Source organism: Takifugu rubripes, chromosome 14, assembly GCF_901000725.2.
Source record: "Takifugu rubripes chromosome 14, fTakRub1.2, whole genome shotgun sequence".
Lineage (NCBI taxonomy): Eukaryota > Metazoa > Chordata > Actinopteri > Tetraodontiformes > Tetraodontidae > Takifugu > Takifugu rubripes.
Genome location: NC_042298.1, coordinates 6,495,160 through 6,514,640, shown reverse-complemented (window position 1 = coordinate 6,514,640; position 19,481 = coordinate 6,495,160). Strand labels below are relative to the sequence as shown.

The 19,481-nt window shown below is 47.6% G+C and overlaps 1 long non-coding RNA gene across 1 annotated transcript; it reads left to right on the top strand.

Annotated features, from left to right (window-relative positions):
• Positions 1-6,854: 6,854 nt before the first annotated feature.
• LOC115252433 (uncharacterized) lies at positions 6,855-18,175 on the top strand. The gene is made up of 3 exons (XR_003890886.1): positions 6,855-6,924; positions 7,124-7,253; positions 18,050-18,175. It is a non-coding gene; the product is annotated as an uncharacterized lncRNA (long non-coding RNA).
• Positions 18,176-19,481: the final 1,306 nt, after the last annotated feature.

The window sequence follows — 19,481 nt, the reverse complement described above, 5'->3', positions numbered from 1 at the left end:
TGTCATCATGTGGCCCAGTGACGATGAGCGTGAGAGGCAGCAACAAAGGCCTCATCATCCCTCATCAAGTCCAACTGGTGATGTTGCGCCACAGCTCCCGTGTCCTTCGCTAGCTCGCCATTACCTGCGAGGGTTGGCTGTTTTTGCAAAGCACTCCTCATTCCTACATGTGCATTCTCCAGCTGTAACAATAGATCGACACTGATGTTCATTCATCATCGTCAAGCTGCTGCCAACACACACAGCCCGGAGCACATGACACACAGCGTACAACAACATATAGTTCACATACGAGTTTATTTGGTTTAGAGAGGAGCGACGCCGAGGTCCAAGTGCTAAAAAAAGGTTTTAATCGCATACATAAATAGAAAGTGGTGGTAGAAGACGGATGGATTGATAAAGGTTTTGATGTTTTGGAAGAGCGGGAACAAGGTTATATCGGAAATAAACCAGCGCAACTGGAGTAGTTCTGATGATCCGGGATCGAATTAAACTCTTAGATTGTCGATCAAATCCAGGATCTATTTAAAACATACACGCGCTCATGAAGGATGGCGGGAACCTTTATTATTTCCCAGCTATTCTGAAAAACCTCGGTGTTTCCAGCAAAATTACTCAGGGAAAATATCTTTCCCAGAAATGACCTAGTGGAGGGGCAGAACTTTTCAGATCCCCAGAAATTCTTGAGAGGCGGTGCCGCGTGCTGGGAAAGGGTTATTGGTGGCTCCCAATGTTGCGCAATCAACCTTGCCTTCATTTGTGTGAAGCTTCGTCTGGAGCAAAAGACGAGAAGCTGCGAAAATTTGAACACGAGGATGAAGTTCAGCCGTTCTTTGAGTGCACGATTCATAAGAGCCCACAAACCGGTGGAGCTAAATGTAGAGATTAAGAAATTATAAGGAGCTGAAGGACAACCACAGTCTCAGTGGGTCCCACCGGGGATTTTACCAATAAATGCATATAAATTGCAGGAAATTAAGGTTTCTGAGAATGTTGGTGGAAAAGGGGCTAAAATCAATGACCAAACAAACAATGGAAATGTTTATAACATGTGTTATAAATCTATTAACTAATGTGCAGCAAAATGCAGGACTCTGAGTAAACCCAATTCCACCCTCACGTGCTGCCTTTCTCGTTTTCATTTAGCATTTTACAGATGAAGGCGTCCACACTAGCATAAAGAATATAACTAATTCCATGACTGTAGCTCCAAACCTCCCACTGTGAACCAGCTCGTTCTGCAGCTAAAGACGTCTACTGTCTCCGGAGATCACCACCTGGACCCTCCTCACCACGACTCCAGGCTCCGGACTCAAGCGTCACTGTTGCTGCGCGGCACTACTGTAGTGGCACCGGGTGACTCCGGCGCTCCCATTTGCTGTGATCGTTGGCACGGCTGCTGCAAACGCAATCTGATTACCTTCAGTTTTTCTCCGAGAAACAATGATTACAGGCGCAGAACGACAGCATGAGCTGATTCATTTATTGAGCGTGGAAGGGAGGCGTACAGAGAGGCAATAATAACCCAAATAATAACAAATGCTGCCAACAGTTGATGGAAACGTGCCGTAAAGCCGAGTCATATAACATTTATGATGGATGATTGACGCCTCAAACCTACTAGCACTGTTTTCTGTGTCCTCACGTCACCTCAGAAGCCAGCGGTCATTTATCTGCAGCCGTCCCCGTTTCCCTTCCACCAGTCAATTATCCATTTAGGGTAGTTAATCAGACACCAGTGCGAGGTGCGCGTTTCCTCAGCTGTCAGTTAGAGAGCACTAATGTGCAAATGTGGCCACGGCGAGGCCCCGACACACCTGTCTGGGCCCTGTGATTAGTCTGATCTCCTGAGAAAGGGGGCGATTGGGCGGGTACCCAAAGTTATGCAACACGATCGAATGGTGGGGGGGGGGCATACAGCGAAAGCCACTTAACCTGCATGAAGAGCTTGTTCCGCCAGCTTGTCCCGACAGCTTTCGTGATGTGGAGTCGGTAGATCGTCTGACATTTCTGCAGCAGAGTGGATGCGGAAAAACGGCATTTTCATTAGCATCCAAGCTACGGTAACGTTGAGTCTCCGTGGGCCACATTACTCCCACACAAGTTAGCACAGGACCATATTTTTGAACATTTTATGTAAAGTTTTACAACAAAGAATGACAAGATTTCATTTTAATTACTACCCACTCTCACAATTAATTCTAACAACTAATTCAGCTACACAGATGGCCCATTTAGCAAAAAAAAAAAAAAAAAAATGTTATACAGGAGTTTTGAACACAAAATACAAATCATCTCTTTGACAAAGCAATGCTATATATATCTCTGTATATATTTATATATATATATATTTATATATACAGAGATATATATACCCGCTAAAATAGTCCAGACAGCAGGAATATTTAGCCTGATTGGTACCAAGTGTGCTCTGTCACAGGTGATAGAGAACATTTTTCCTCCATTCAACAACTGTTACTGCTCCAACTTAATAAGAGCTGAGAAATGGACAAAGACTTAAGGAGTCATACACGGATTTACAAGAAACACAAAAACACCAGGGGGAAGATTTTACTGACTTAACCACACTGGAAAATTGGAGTGATCCACAGGCGCGACAGACACTCAGAACCTGACCCAGTCTGGGAGAGAAGCTATGCTGACGTCTCAGTAGGAACGAGGCCGCACACCCGTTCAGCTCAGGAGGGGGATTATTCAGGAATGTCTTTCTGCTTCATCATAATCATCTCTGGTGATGAGGTGGCACACACACACACACACACACACACACACGCACACACACACACGCACGCACACACACGCGCGCGCGCACACACACACGCACACACACAAACTATCTTTGCAAGGACTTTAAAAGACCTCACTGTGCGCACGCACACACACACACGCACACACGCACACACACACACGCACGCACACACACGCGCGCACACACACACACACACACACACGCACACACACACACGCACACACACACACACACACACACGCACACACACACACGCACACACACGCACACACACACGCACACACACGCACGCGCGCACACACACGCACACACACAAACTATCTTTGCAAGGACTTTAAAAGACCTCACTGTGCGCACGCACACACACACACGCACACATGCACACATACAAACTATCTTTGCAAGGACTTTAAAAGACCTCACTGTGCGCGCGCACACACACACACGCACACACACACACACACACACACACACTCACACATGCATTAATCAAAGCCAGGTTTAAGCACAAAATGGAAGCCTCCACAACGTATACTTCAACTTACCAGAATGTTGAGTCTTCTGCCAGCTGGACAGACTAAACACACACACACACACACACACACACACACACACACACACACACACACACACATACACACACACACACACACAAAGGCACACACGTGCCTATCACACTTCAACTTTTTTTTTAGAGGAAAAACATTCCTTTAAGAAAGCGGCTCAGTGTCAACAGTCCATACAAGCCAGCAGCTGTGTTTGATATCTGTAGAAGAAGAGCTCAGCGTTGCAGCTTGCAACTGTTGATATCCCCCCTGCTGTACATTACTTCCTTACAGAGCCATGTCTTCACATTATATGTTTTTTTATGCAGCTGCATATTAGTATTCTCATGACAGCTACAGTAAAAACAATGAAATTGATGTTTTTATAAGAGCCTGGGTGTGTTTTTAAGGGTTTATTATGTAATGACCCCCACCCTTTAAAATTCCTCTGCTGATTCTCTCTTTGGCATCAACATCTAACATGCTAATCTTGCTAAACCCAAACAGGCAAAAGCTTCATATGAATCCCTGTCTAAATATGTCAGTCTAAATGTTATATATGACAAATACAACACATCTTAAGGTTTTTTTCCCCCTTGTAAATACTTAAACCATACATGAGCACATATCCTTGTATTTTCTCCTCTCATATATCTGTTAGAATAACTGCATACACATCAGTGATCACATTTATTGTGTGATCTGCTGTTTCATTTCAGTTTAACTCACCTATTACAGCAGAACATTGCAATTATATTTACATTACAGGCGTGACATGCGACTCCTGCGATAACCTGGACACGTTATTAAAAACTGGAAACATGCAGCGCAGGTGTCGTGATTTCCAGTTGAATGAGTTTTTATGAGGTTTTTATTGTGACTGCACAGCTGTAATAGGTAGATCATAATATGCGATTATCAGTCCATTAAACTCTGATTTGTCTGTGGTGGAAAACGTATAGTTCCCATAAATTTTCTCATATCGCCTGATTTCATCTGGATGCTGCTGTGGTGATCAATAGTTTGCTCCCCGTGCAGAAAAGTTTTATTAAAACTCGCGGTTTGCCTGTGTAAACACACACACACACACACACACACACACACACACACACACACACACACACACACACACACAGATGCACACCTGAGGCCCCGGGCCATTTTCCAAAGCAGGTCCAAGCAAGGGTCTATATTGGAATGTCATTTAGCTGCATTTGAGGGGGCTCAGGGGAGGGTTCTTGACCTCACCCCCCCCCGGCTCTCCGCGTTGCACCATCACTCCATCTGATGCGGACCAAAATGCAATAAAATGACAAATTTTCCCATGATTAGCTTAATGTCTGTCACAATAAAATCACAACAGGAATTTAGGACATTTATCACACGCTGGAACCTCGTCACCAGACCCTGACAGAAGATTCCGGTGCGGGAGGAAGAACTGGGGTTGATAAACACAGTCTTTCGCGTGCGTGAGGTCTTCTGAGTGCATTAGTATCCGCTCACACCTCTGCTCCCATTATGTCTGATGTGTCCCAAACTTGGAGGAAGTTAACATCCAGACGCAGGAAGATTCTAGAAGGGAGGGAGGTGGGACACAGAAGTTCGTCCACTTTGGAAAGCTGTGGTTAATCACCTGAGTGGGTGTGCTTGTGATCAGAGATAAAAGTAACATGTTATTGCTATGAGATTATTACACGGAACACATCTTTTGTCAAAAAATCCAATGAACGTGCACTCCAGACAGCCTCTTACCCGTTTCTGGTCGGCTCGGTGTGTTGCCGGGCCAACAGCTTCCGAGGTCGAGTTGCAGAGGAAAAACACGGCAACCTTTATACCCTTTGAAACAACCTCTCGTATAAAAGAACAACTCAAAAACTCCTTTATGAAGGTGCCTTCAATTAAAAAGGGATTTGAGAGAATACAAAAGGGAGGCTGTGCTTTTTAATGTAAATGTGTTTAATTACTGGCTGCTTATTTCGTCTATGTGCCAGTAACTGTGGTTTCCTTCCCGACTGGCAGTTGTGAGTGAAGGTGTGGTTGGTCTGGATGGAGCGTGCAGGGATGTATTCCTGTCTGGCCCCCGGTGACACAAAGCTTATTTTAGCAGCACCGCATTAGCAGCACCAGCCTGGCTGCTAAAGCGGCCTTCAGTCCCGATGTGTCAGACATCCTCACATGCTTCTAAAATGTACGACAAATGAGCCGTAGAGCAGCTGAAATCCTGCATCCACCCACCAGCATTGATCTTTAAGAATCACAGTAACTCCCATGTTAAGAGGAAGAGCTGACACTACAGATGGGTAAACACAGCCTGATCCCGACCCTCGACCAAACTCTTTCTAAAATCTGCGGAGTTCCACGTTTCGACACCGTTTGGACACCAACAGTGTTTCTTTCATTCCTGTCTCGCCAGCATCGTGTCACATGACACGCCACTTATCGTTTTTCATCTTGGGAGGTCACCAGCCTCAGCTGCTTACTCCTCCTCCGCCATATGAATTCTACACAAAAGTGCATTCACCTGCCCGTGAAGACGCACTTTAGCTGCTTAGTTCAGAGATAACGGAGGGAGGGGGGCATCGCCGCTGATCCGCAGCTGTTATCTGATGCCTTTGAGGAGTCGCCACTGATTTTGAGAGCAGAGCAGTATGAAGTGGAGTCAGGGGCAGGTACCAGTGGCCACATGTGGAGGCAGGAGAGGACGTGAGTTCATCCAGCTGTTCCTGCTGAATTGAAGAAGTACCGGTGACACGAGACGTAAGCTGGAACGATGAGAATGATGGACTGGCCACGATTGTTCTCCAAGAACAAGGGTGTTAACACTGTGGGAATATGTCATGAAGATTATGGGATGAAACAATCTTTTGGAGGCAAAGAAGAGGGTCTATTTCCAGATCTGTCAGGTTTAACGATTTTGGCCACGAACAAAATGTTCGGCCACGCAAGAGAGTGTTCACACTCACTAACATGATGTATGACACAAATAAATATTTGACAAGTTTCCACTGATTCTGGTAAAATGGGGGGTGTATAGTTAATGAGGGTGCAGACAGAGTAACATGTATGCTTGCTATAAGATCAGTCTATCTCATTTTACTGCGGTAGCACCTGGTAAAACTAATAATCAACCTTAGGAAACTTTCTCTTTTGATGCTCCACCCACCAAAGGAAGATGATGTTGAGTGTTTCCCAAAACTCTTTTTGTCCTCTAATATTGTTAATCAGCACCTTTAGTCATTAAAACAGATGCAAACACACTGGCTACACTGTGTGTGGACACACCCGCATTAGAAGAAGCATTGAGGAAAAAGTGGAAGGGTTCAGTCAGTGCCCTAAACACACACACACACACACACACACACACACACACACACACACACACACACACACTCCTACACGTCAACTTCATGTGGCACGGTGCTGGGATTAAAGAGGGGAGCAGTGAGTTTGCTCCCCCCTGTAATTAATAACAGCCTCTGTTATTATGGAAGCCGCACTCATCTTTAGCAGGGAGGGGAGAGGAAGTCCTCCCACAGCACCTCGTAAAGAAAACAGAGAGGGTGAGAGAGAGGCTTGACGTCCGCCGCTAAAGTACAGGACAGAGGACCGGTAAAACAGCCATCCAATAATTTCATACACATGATTATGGCGTGCGTGTACGGTTGCAGTTGCCTTATTGCCACATTAGCGCAGATGATGAAAGCTTAGCTTGTAGCCACATATGTGCAGTTGCGCAACACTTTAGGTGCATGTGTGTGTGTTGTCGGGGTCTTTGGGTCTAATAACAACACTGAGGCTGTTCTCACAGAGTCCTCTGAAGTTCCCTCCACTCCATCAAGTCAGTGTGTGGTTGCCCGGCAACCAAGGGTCCGGTGCTCCAGAGCGGCGCTGTTTGTTCCCTACGAATGATTCACCAGAGAGAGGAAAGATGGGCGGAGGTGAGGATGAGAGAAGGAAATACACAAATTGGTAAATGGAAGAGCCGGCCTCGAGGGGCCCGGAATCAATGCCTGAGCAAACAATCTGGTTCTGTCTGTGCAGCTGTCTGTCCGCCATCGTTCCCTCTGCCTCTGCTCCTGTCCCTGACCTTCTTTCACACAGCCTCTAATTTATCTTTCTGCTCATGTATACGTGTTAGCATGTAATCACAACCATGAAGTAGGACAGCATTTAGAAAAATCGTCCATGTGTCGGCATTTTCATTGCATCCTATATGGCGTTTTAAGTTCATGTTTACATTGATGGAGACTGCAAGAAAGGACAGAATATGTTAACAAAAAATCTCACTATATTACTGTGTGTACAGAAGAAGGCTGCATGTTTAAAGTGTAATAATTATCCTGCTGTAAATCTGAGAAACCAAGAAATCCCTAGCTAACAAGGAGTCCAAACAGCAGATGCTTCACACAGGGCGTTCCAGGGGCCAACAGTCACAACAGACGCAACAGTCACAACAGACGCAGCGCTGTGTGGAAAACGCTGTGATTGATGCTGCTTTCAGAGGTCTGACCAAGCTGTATGACATCAGCGAGCGTCTCCATCACTTTGGGAGAGCCCGAGTTTTGACAGCGAGGAAAGCATCGAGCTAAACAGGAGCGTCAGCTGAAATTAGCGTCTTTGGATGCGGACGTCAATGGAACCTGACAGAACAAACTGTTTCGTTAAGGATGGTCCCACTGGAGTCATGGAGTCATGTTCAAAGCAAACACTGGAGGATGAGAGTTTATGCGGCCTCAGCTACACTGGGCGCAATTAGATCCCCCCCACCACACACACACACACACACACACACACAGCAACATCTTTCCACATTAACCTTTTAGTTCTGCCTTTCATAACCTAATTATATCCGTCCTTATCCATATTTCTCCCCCCTTTTCACTGCAGTGCGGCCGTTCTCGGTGCCACTAATGACAAGGTGTGAGCTCCACAGAGTCCCCGGCCAGTGGTCCTGGCTCCCATATGTTCTATATCATCTCCTGAACACTTCCATATGGAATCATGCCACCGTGCCAAGAGCTGACAACAAGTCCGACACCCCGACTGCAGCAGGAGGTGGGGGAACGGAAGGGAAGACTGGCAGAGATAACAAGTAGAATGTAAAGTAAATGAGGAAGAAGAGAGAAAGATGACAACAAGAAAGATCTCTAGGAAAGCAGGTGGACATTGAGAGGTCGAGCCAATTTAAAGGAGACGGGTAAAGAATGCATACTGCGTGTTGATGGAGCAGATCCAACACATTTGATGGGTCAGTTGTACAGATGGTAATCTGTGGCCTTATGGAAATGATGCAGGGTTGTTTCTCTAAAGTACGGAAAAGGAGATGCAAACAGATGGGCTGAAACTGATCTGGAGGAGTTTCCAGTCCATGCAGGAGACTGCAGAAAAACAGGAACGTAGAGGAAGGTTGCATCAAATAAGATTAGAAGGGATGCTTGGAAAATGATGGATACGGAGGTTTAGGGTCAGGGGCCTTCAAAGCGCCCTCTTTTATACATTTATACAAAAAATGGATTAATGTAAGTTCTAAAGCATCAAACATGGACCCAGAACATTATTATATGTGCATAAAGAGTCCTCTAAAATGCCCCATTTGTATTGCTGACTATACACATCTGAAAGGTTTGTTTCCATTGCAGATAAATGCACAAATGAGGTCAAATCAATAGAAAAACCTATAAAAGTATTCACCTCCACAGATCTTCTGCTGCTTCTCATTGGCTGAGCTTCATGTGGCGTGTTTGTCCTCTTCCTCGAGGTGTCAGGATTTAGACATTCACCTCTCCACGGTGTGCACGCTGAGAACAGACTGCTCGTGAACACGGAGGTTCTTGTTGTGGCGAGAGGAGCATTTTCTGAGGCTGAATCTGCATCTGATGCTTCAGGATCATCTCTGTGATGGACGCACCAGCGCGCACAGTGGCCAAAGATTCGGGCACTTCCTGCCACTCTGAGTGAAACAATTACACTGGTTAACGTGCCTGTGGAGGCTGTGAGAATGTTTCAGTGCCGCTAATGAGCTCATCGCCCTGGCAACATCAAGCTTTTTCATGTTGTAATGTACCCATTCAACGGCCATGGACTTAAAATAATAAAATAGGAATGCATTTAACAAAAGGCAAAGCCGGGAATATATTTCTACTTTAAATCCATGTTTGAGCGCGCAGGGTGGTGCCTTCACAGGAACAGCCTGAGTTAGCATTTCCTCCGGGGGCGACATATGGTATAGAGGCCACGGGGGGTCGAACACACATCCCTGCAGCAGCCTATGCTGGCGATCATTTACAGGGACGTGTCTGTTGTAAATTCGTGTCTATATGACTGTAACATGCAGCGTTTGTCTCTTTTTGTGCGAGATTGTGTGTTTTATCAGAGTTAGCAGCATCGTCTCTCCCACCGAGCTGATGTGCGGTGGAATTTCTGGCCCATTTTGTGCAACTCCAGCGTTCCCTCCTGTCATCACCCAGCACTGATGGACTCCAGTCTCTGCTGGAACCTCCAAAGATAAGCTCAGATGAGTCCAGATGTTTTGTGAAGCAGCGGCATGCTTCTGTATAACCACAAAATGCAAACGTTTATGTGGCGACTTTACTGGCTGTCATTCCCATCGAGCGTTCAGATATCTGACCGTGCATTATTTTGTAACATGATCATCTATGCCCCACAGCACCGGTAGCCTGGACCAAATCATTTTATAGTTCCATGGATACTTATATGTGATGCAGATTAAATCTGAGGAAGAAAATGTGTCTCTCCTCTCTGGAAGTGACAGTAATTATAAACATTCCAGGCTTTGATAAACTCCCAGTAGCGGTATCCCAAAATGAAGCTGGTCTGTTGCCACCGTGAATGAAGACGGACGACGTGACAGCTCCGCACTGCCGGGGCCAAAGCGTCTCGATCCCCTCCTGACTGCAGCAAAGGAATGCAGGATTTAAAGCAGCTGAGCAGGAGGAAGACGGGATAGAAAAGACGCAACGCAGACGTAAATATTCATGCACCCATTTCTGTTGCATCCCCAAAGTGAGCGCGAGATGTTTCCATGCTTACAGCATCCATCTCTGACTCGACACAGGAACTGACAACCTTTAATGGGATTGGGAGCAGAACCTATGAGAGACAGTCAAAAGGACATCAGGCGGAAGGTGGAAGCAGTAAAATCACAACGCCGGTGTTATTTACAGACAGCTCTTGATGTTCTGTGTTGAAGGCAGACAAGTTTGGTCTCCTCGTCCTGGAGCATATTTGAGCCTGTCTGTGTTTGTATCTCATTCTGCATCGGAGGAAGCCAGACACGTGGTGCGCACGCTCACGCAGCATGGTCTACAGACGTACACAGAGTAGGGACACACGCTGAACAGCAGCCAGTTAATTCGGTCCGATTATTACAAGATAAAACAGGCGAGGAGCTGATCGGAGCTGATCGGAGCTGATCGAAGCTGATCGAAGCTCATCGGAACAGATCGGAGCTGATCGGAGCTGATCGGAGCTGATCGGAGCTGATCGGAACTGATCGGAGCTGATCGGAGCTGATCGGAACTGATCGGAGCTGATCGAAGCTCATCGGAACTGATCGAAGCTGATCGGAGCTGATCGGAGCTGATCGGAGCTGATCGGAGCTGATCGGAACTGATCGAAGCTCATCGGAACTGATCGGAACTGATTGAAGCTGATCGGAGCTGATCGGAGCTGATCGGAGCTGATCGAAGCTCATCGGAACTGATCGGAACTGATTGAAGCTGATCGGAGCTGATCGAAGCTGATTGGAGCTGATCGGAACTGATCGGAGCTGATCGGAACTGATCGGAGCTGATCGGAGCTGATCGGAGCTGATCGGAGTTGATCGGAGCTGATCGGAGCTGATCGGAGCTGATCGGAGTTGATCGGAGTTGATCGGAACTGATCGGAGCTGATCGGAGCTGATCGGAGCTGATCGGAGTTGATCGGAGCTGATCGGAGCTGATCGGAGCTGATCGGAGTTGATCGGAGCTGATCGGAGTTGATCGGAGCTGATCGGAGCTGATCGGAGCTGATCGGAGCTGATCGGAGCTGATCGGAGCTGATCGGAGCTGATCAGCAATCATGATACAGGCTGACAGAGCGGCTCAAGAGACGCATGATCTGAGGAAGTCTCATTTGCAAACATACCTGTCCTTGAATCCTCTGTTCCATCGCCCCAGGTTGCCATGGCAACCGGGTAAAGCAGGGACCCTGCCTGTGTGTGCGAACGAGACAGTTAGTGGGAAAGGAAGTGCTCAGATCTCACAGAGCTCCCTTCTTTTTTAACACCTGGTTGTTTCCATTAGAAACGTGAGTAAAGAGCCGTTCTGAAGGAGATTCAAACACGTTGGCGAACGGCCGGAACTGCTATAAAATTTGAGGTTCAAATACACTGGTTTTAGAAGTTCCTCTGAAAGCGCCGGAGGAAAATGTTGCACAACCCGGTCTTTGTCCTTGAAACCAAGGACGGGGATCAAGCACGTGAACACGGGCCTCATTCAGACGCCCTTATCAGCCTCTGCTATGCACACGCCGTGTTTACAGACAGAAGCCCCGGTAAATATTTCATGAAAGTTCTGTTTGAAATTTCAAACATTGTCAAATTGGTTCATGATTGTATTAATGGGACGCGCTGAGCTCCGCGGAATCTTCCTGTTTTCCCCTAAAGCGAGGAAAAATGCGCAGTATGTGGACCCGTCAGCACCCCCCCTCTTACTATTCACACAGGGTTGAACACGGACGTCTTCTCCATCTCAACATTTTGACGTGTAACCTGACGCCCGGAGTTCGAAGATCGCCTGTTTGCCTTTCACAAAAATTGCAACTGGCCTGAACTCCACTTTTGGCTCGGAGCAACGAGGGGGGAAAAACCCACAAAAAAGTGATTACATCCACATGCTGGTGAAATATTATCAAACTGAATACAGGCTTCAGAGGTGCCGGGTCCATGCACACAATAACATGCTGCCATCCATCATCCCACAGCTTTTCTCTTCCTAGTTACGGCCGTCTTGGAGGCCTTCCTCAACGTCTCCAGGACAGTTTGTGTGGCCGTCCTGCTCCAGACCCATTCCCGCGTTTGTATTCCTCCTTAATAGATCATGAGTAACTGTATGAAAGCTTTAGAAGGGGAACAATCTAAGAGTTATCTCCTGGATGTCACCCTAGAGGACTGTATTTGTACGTTGTCCTTTGATTGAGACCATTCCTGGGAATGTGGGTCTTGGTCGTCTAACAAGTAAACCCTAGAGCGGTTTGCTTGCAGTGTGAATGCTAACGTACTAACCAGCAAACCAAAGACAGGAAATTCAGAATAAAGGAGGAAGTGAACAAAAGAGAGGAAGGGATGTAGAGCAAAACAGAATGTATCCAATGAAAGAGAGGCAGAAATATATCTCACTGGCAGTGGTGGAGTAATGAGAAGGTGCAGGTGCTTATGAAGGAGCTTCTGTTGGAACCAAAGGTTTGGCCTCCGTGTGGAACTGAACCAAAACAAATGAAACTTGTGTGAAACTTGCCAACATTCTCAGCCCAGTAGAATCGAATACCTGGTGTGAAAGCATCCTCGGTCCAGTCTGGAGGAGACCCAGGACACACTAGGGGGACTACTTTTCCCATCTAACCCTGGAATCTCAATTGATGTTCTTCCACGGGAGCTGGAAGAGGACGTTTATGGTAGCAGATGACACAATGGGGAGATACTGTTAAAGAGCAGCAGGAATGGATCCACAGGAACCAGATGTTGCTGCTGTAAGAGACAGAAAGTTCTTGACTGACCACCAAAAAAAGAAATAAAAGCTAGCTGCCTTCCCAGAAACATCGATATTCAAGAACGGCTTAGCATCAAATTATTGTTCTCAAGTTATTATCAAAACTTTAAATCTGTCTTCTGTTTTTGCCGACCCAACCGGCTGAGACATGTTGGATAAAAAGGAAAATTTACATATAATCCATAAAGATCCTCCTCCTGCCACCTCATCACCTTATTCAAATATTTGAACCTCTTGGCACATACTCCATCTCAAACAGCGATGCTAGATTGTCTCATGCACGCTGGAGTTCAGGGCTTCATCAGACAGGATTTCCTGACAACTCCATGCCGTCGTGGTTCTGACTCTGGGATTCAAACCATAACTATCATTTAATCCTGAATTAAAAGCCCGGACAGTCACATGGGAGATATTCCGTCATGGAGGTGCTGGAGGATCTCATCCCTGCCACTTTTGATTTACAATACAGGTGTTAAGCAGCCTCGGCTCAGTTCGGCGTCTCCTCTGACGCCCTCAGGGCCGCGGCGCGCTCACCCGTGCCATAATTTATGAACAAAGTTGCCACGCTTTACGAGGCAGGCATGCCAAATTTGTGCTACCTTCATCATGGAGACAGACTTTGACTGCTTTAAATATAGATCAGAGATTACAGCTTGAGTTTAAATTAATGTCGTGGTGGGGGGTCGCATTCACTGTAGCAGTAGTTCATTATTGTCTGGGCTACATCTTTACTGCACATCAGCCCCGGTGGAGGAAAGAGGTGTCAAGATAATCTGACATTCTGGAGACGTCACCTGCCGTCGTGCCTATAGGCTGATCATTAGACCAGGAAAGAAGTGCGGACCCTGTGTGACGAGGCTCAGCCTTAAAGAACTGGGATCTCTCTCCTCCTCACTCCCAATGTCACACTAACCCTCCTCTGGTGCCTTTTATGTCTCATTATCCCTCTCCCTAGCCTTCCAAGTCTTGCTATTCGTCTGCAAAGCCCCCCCACCCCCTTCTCTCTCTCTGTGTCCGTGCTACATCGGAGTAAAGCCATGCCAGAGAACTCGCCGCTGTGTGATGTAAGCAGGGGCCACACCCATCCTTCAGCCCTGGCAGATATCTGCGCTCAACACGATTACACCGCTCGGAACCATCCGTCATCCTCAGCCCTGTCTCAGGTCCTGCAGCGACCCTCTTTTAACTTCCGGTGGTGGGGGGGGGGGGGGGGATCAGAGGAGAGAAATGAATAGTCTCGATGTTCTTTGGCATTTCGGTGTCCATCTGTCGGAGCGGAGTGAAGGCAGCAAAGGAGAGGTTGTTATTTCTGCAGGAACAGACACGGGGGTCAATCTAATAGACTGGTTTTTGACAACAAACACTCAGGGCTCGCCAGACGTGGGTCAGGGAGGCGGCAGGTCACAGAACACAGGTGCCCCCAATGGTTTTGCCGCGGGAGGCGGCAGTTCAAAGGCTCCTGCTGCTTACTCAACAGACATTTACCACCTCGCCACCGCCTCCTGTGGTTGTGTGACACAAGAGTCTCCGCAGCACCTCGCGGATGTGCACATTGTCTGTTTTCCACTGTCTTCTGAGGTGCTAATTTGCAGGTGTGCTACCCTCCGCACCCTCTGCAGTGGTGGGACGTTTACTTGAAAGGTGTGTTTTAGCTCCAAAACGCGCACAAAGCTGAGCAAAAACACTCCGAGTTGCTCATTACCGGCTGAGAGCAACATCTGACACAAAGCACCACATCAGGAGCCAGCCCTCAAGGACAAACCCCACACACAGACAGATAAAGACACAAGGGCGTCGGTGGGCTGGCGACTGCACATATGTGGCTGTGGGTCCATAAATAAGACTTTTGATTGTCTTTTGTTGATAAAAAATCTAAAGGGCAGATTCAAGGAGGGGACGAGGACACGTGTCCCTTGAGCTGGACTCCTACAACAAATAAAAGAAAGACAAAGGTGGATCGTGAACAAAAGAGTGGAAAGAGAGTCATCAACAGAGCCGCATTCCTGCTGTCAAAGCCCTTTACCTGGTCTCACGACAACAGAGCCACCACGTGATCGCTGCCAGCACAAAGGCTCTTTTCCCAGAACCCTCATGAGCTCGCACAACAGCTGGATTAGCATTTCTCCCCACCTCAGCTCCTGCTTTCCTTCCATCTCCCACAATAGCTCTTTTGCTCTGCTAATTATTCATCCGCCCCTCCTTGACAGTATTGGACTGAAGCCGTAATAAAGCCCATTCCTTCATCCATGGTAACGAAGACTACCCAAAAGAGATAGAATATAAAAGAATCTCATGCTATTGAACTTTCACACCCCCACCTGCTTTCAGAACCTCAGCTGACAAAAATGTCATATCGGTCCAAGCACAACATAAAATTATTCAATTTAACTTCATTTATAAAGAACCTGTTAGAATAACTGTCTCTAATTTGCAGGAGCCCACAGCAAGTCAGATTTAACAGGATGAAACACAGAGTAGGACCGTGTTCTCCAGCTAAGGAAAATGACTTAATCACAATGAAACTGGTATTTATGCTATTTAACCTCAGTTGTCAGATTGAATCCACCTTTTCTATTGGATCCACCCACCAGATGTTCTGGCTTAATGTTTGCAAAAGGTCACATTGTTCAGTTTTCTTTCTGGTAGTCATGAAGAAAGAGACTGAAACAACTCTTTTTAGGGGGAACTAAGAACCTCTCTTCATAACACCACCAAGACGTCAATATTTTCTTCCCAGAGCCCAGTTCCAACCCGCTGATGCCTGATGAGAGACCAGTTGAGCCCACGTGATGGACAGAATGATCAGTGAAACCAGTGATCTAATGTGTTGATCTGGGTGTGTGCGTGTGTTGGTGGGGGTTATCGCATCAGCACGGTAGAGACAATCAACGGCGCCAACTCTTACACACGCAGGATGACACGCACTTATTCACTGGCTCGCCTCAAGAGTTTGTCCGGGACATAATGAGCCGAGCGAGATAAGACGGCGCGCACGATAAAGGCGACAAAGACCGCATAATGAGAGCGAGAAGTGTTAGCAGGGAGCGGCCGCCGAGGCAGCTGTCGGCGTCTGCTCAATAATGATCGATATCCAGAGACAAATGCCTTTCCCCACACACACGCACGCACACACACACACACACACACACACACACACACTTTTAATGCTCTGTCGTCAAATCAAGTTGCTTCCATCATATCCTGTCTTATCACAGAAACATGAGCGTTTATCACCTAAAAACACACAAGTTTTGTTTCAAACAGGCAGGGATTTGTTTCAAATGTATTTATTCTTGTGGGGCAATTAAACCCTTAGAGCCCCCCCTCCACACACACACACCGATCATCTGCAAGAGCAGCGACCTAGAAGTAGGGGGGGTGCTTTTTGATGGTGGGGAAGACACAGGAAGAAGCCGGTCGTAACTGGGGAGCAAACCCACGGCCTCCTCGCTGTGGGGCAATAGTGCCGATCTCTCCCCACCACTTTGGTCCCGGCTGTGCGCCGTGCTGTTGTTGTCGGGGTGTGCTGCTGTTGTTTTTAGCTCCATGGCAGTGTGCTCATGACTCATTTGAATAACTGAAACGATGCACAGATCAAGCTCGCGTCAGGAAGTGAGGCGATTCGCTTTGGCAGCCGCTGTGGGAGCAGCTGCAGGTGAAAATAAAACATTTCAAACATTTAAGCTGTAAAACGCTCAAACCGTGTTGACGAGACAGCGCTCCTCCAAAGCTCTGAGGACTCGGCGTTGAAGATAAATTCAAGTATTTGGGGCACAAACACTAAATAAACACTGAAAACATGAGTCTGTGGAGCTCTCAGGGTCTCCTACAGACCGAAGGACCAGAACGGTGTCATATGTGTCTGCAGCTGATGGGCCTTTGGGAGGGTCCGGCCTGGGATCCCAGGTGCTTTATCACCCTGCCCTGGTGCCAGTGGGTGGTCCTGACACACGCTCTGTCCTTTATATGGTTCACACTGACCGTCCCACCCCTGCACACACAGCAGCCCTGTCATTTCTGGGAATTCTCTGCTTCACTGCAACGAAACTTGGTTTAGTTTGTTGGGTTGAGGAGGGAAAAGCAAGTGATCCTCTCAGAACAGATCAGAATTTATAGCGCTGTGCAGTTTGTTGAACCTTCTGGCTTCATGAAAAAAAAAAGAGGCTCAACGCGTCAAATTGAAGATTTTTTGTTTACTTTTGTTTCATTTCTAAACTCTGACGACAGTCAAACAAAACGACACCATCTGCAAATCGCAGCGGGCCGTTTTTCTGCTGACCTCACGGACCCTTCCGGAACGCTCCCAACCCCGGCTCGCAGTGTTTTGAAAACGTGTCAGCCGCGCCTCCAACAGCAGCCCTGCGACATCCGCGCAGCACATGTGAGCGGGTCTGACCTGAATGATCTCAAACTTTAACCCCTCTCCACTCAACGCCCACTCAACGCCCACTTTATTAGGTACACCCTACCAGTAGAACCTTGGCTCCCCTTGTTGCCTTCAGAACTGCTTAAATTCTTCATGGCATACCTTTTAAAAGGGGTTGTTCCTCATAGACGTCGGTCCACATTGCATGACGGCATCGCACACATGCTGCAGATTTGTCGGCTGCACGACTACGATGTGAATGTCCCGTTCCACCTCGTCCCAGAGCTGATCTAATGGATTGAGATCCGCTGACTGTGGGGGTCACTGGAGTAAAGTGAACTCAGTGTCCTGTTCCAGAACCCAGTTTGAGATGATCGGAGTGTTGTGATATGGTGCATTATGCTGCAGGAACGCAGGCGGGATGGATCCATCTTGTCATGTTGGTCAGACCAGATTCTGATGCCACCATCTGCATGTCACAGTTTAAATCAAGGCGCTTCAGACCCGGCGACATTTTTCAATCTTTTCAATCTATTTTCCAGTTTTGGTCGTTCTGTGTGAATTGTAGCCTCACTTTCCTGTTCTCCCCCTGTTCCAGGGGCCCCTGGTGTGGTCTCCTGCTGCTGTAGCCACCTTCTCTCAAGGTCTCACGTGTTGTGGCTCCAGAGATCCAACTGGAACCAGTCTGCCCAGTCTCCTCTGACCTCTCACACCAACGAGGCACCTTCGAACGCTGCCCACTGGACATCTACTCTCTTTGGGACCAGCCTCTGTAAACACTGCAGATGTTTGTGTCTGCTTCATTCCAAACTCACTTAAATCCCCTTTCTGCTCCATTCTGATGCTCAGTTTGAACTTCTTGACCTGGTTCAGGTTACTTGCTACACATCTTCTGCCGTCCTCTGTGTCCACCTGTGGGAGGACACTTTGTCATAATTTGCGTTATAATTCTCAGAGCTGTGACAGTGCAGCCAGGCTCCATTCAGGACAAAAGGTAACGTGCAACATGCACAACAGCGACGACCCTCCAACAGAATTGTGCCCCCCCAGTAAGAGGAACGGAGAGGAAAGCAGTTGGGGATGCTTTGGAGAGCCAACCAGTCATTACTGCCATCATCCCCATGGCATCCACGGTATAATCAGCTGAAACAGGCAGGAGTGCAACTATAAATACCAGAGACTAAACAAGAGTAAACAAAAGTGCCACCACAGCCAGCGGTCCGCTCGCATCAAACTCCGCTCCGTTCCCACCGGACCTGACAGCAGCAGGAAAACAGGCGGTACGTCGGGGCGCCGCCTTGAGCTTTTGTTTATCGCCCAACTAGTGCGACACGTCACTGAAACCCACATTCATACTTTCTTTTTTCCCCCCTCACTCTCGTCGTGAGTGAAATAAGCAGTCGGCCAGAGAGGTGGAACCAGCCAGCCACGTGGAATGAGGTGCACGGAAGCTGACCTGATCCCAGAGATGAAGGGTGTCGGAGGCAGAAGTGAGAGCGACACTTAATCTCTGATGCATCAGCTCACACGGGCGGCTTTTCCTGCTGCGTCTCCTCCAAACCTGGATGAAGGTCCGTCGAGCAATTTAGAGTTCTGTTTCATTTGCGTCACAGTGCGAGAAAGGAGGGAGCGCTCCTGATGGAGAGAAGGGGCGGACAGAATAGATCTTCTTGGGCGTGAGTGTGATGGCAAGCGTGTTGAGGTGAATATTCTGCTACCAGCTGCCATTAATGCAACACGGGGTGTGTACAAGTGGAGTCTGGCCGGCCCCCTGGTGGAGGGCTGCGGTAGCCATCTAACGCTCTGAAGCCCCTTGATTGACAGCAGAGCTGCCGTCTTTCTTTACTTCCTCGGCTTCTTTTTTAGAGAAGAAGCCGCAGGATGTTTTCCACCTTTGTTTTACATCAGTGGCTGAGCTACCCTGCAGTTTTTCCAAGTACGGTCCCCTGATGGAAGTACCCCGACCTACATTCCTACCTGTGTCCCTGCTGAGTCCATTTTCTTTTCTCCAGTCATCGATCCTCGTGCAC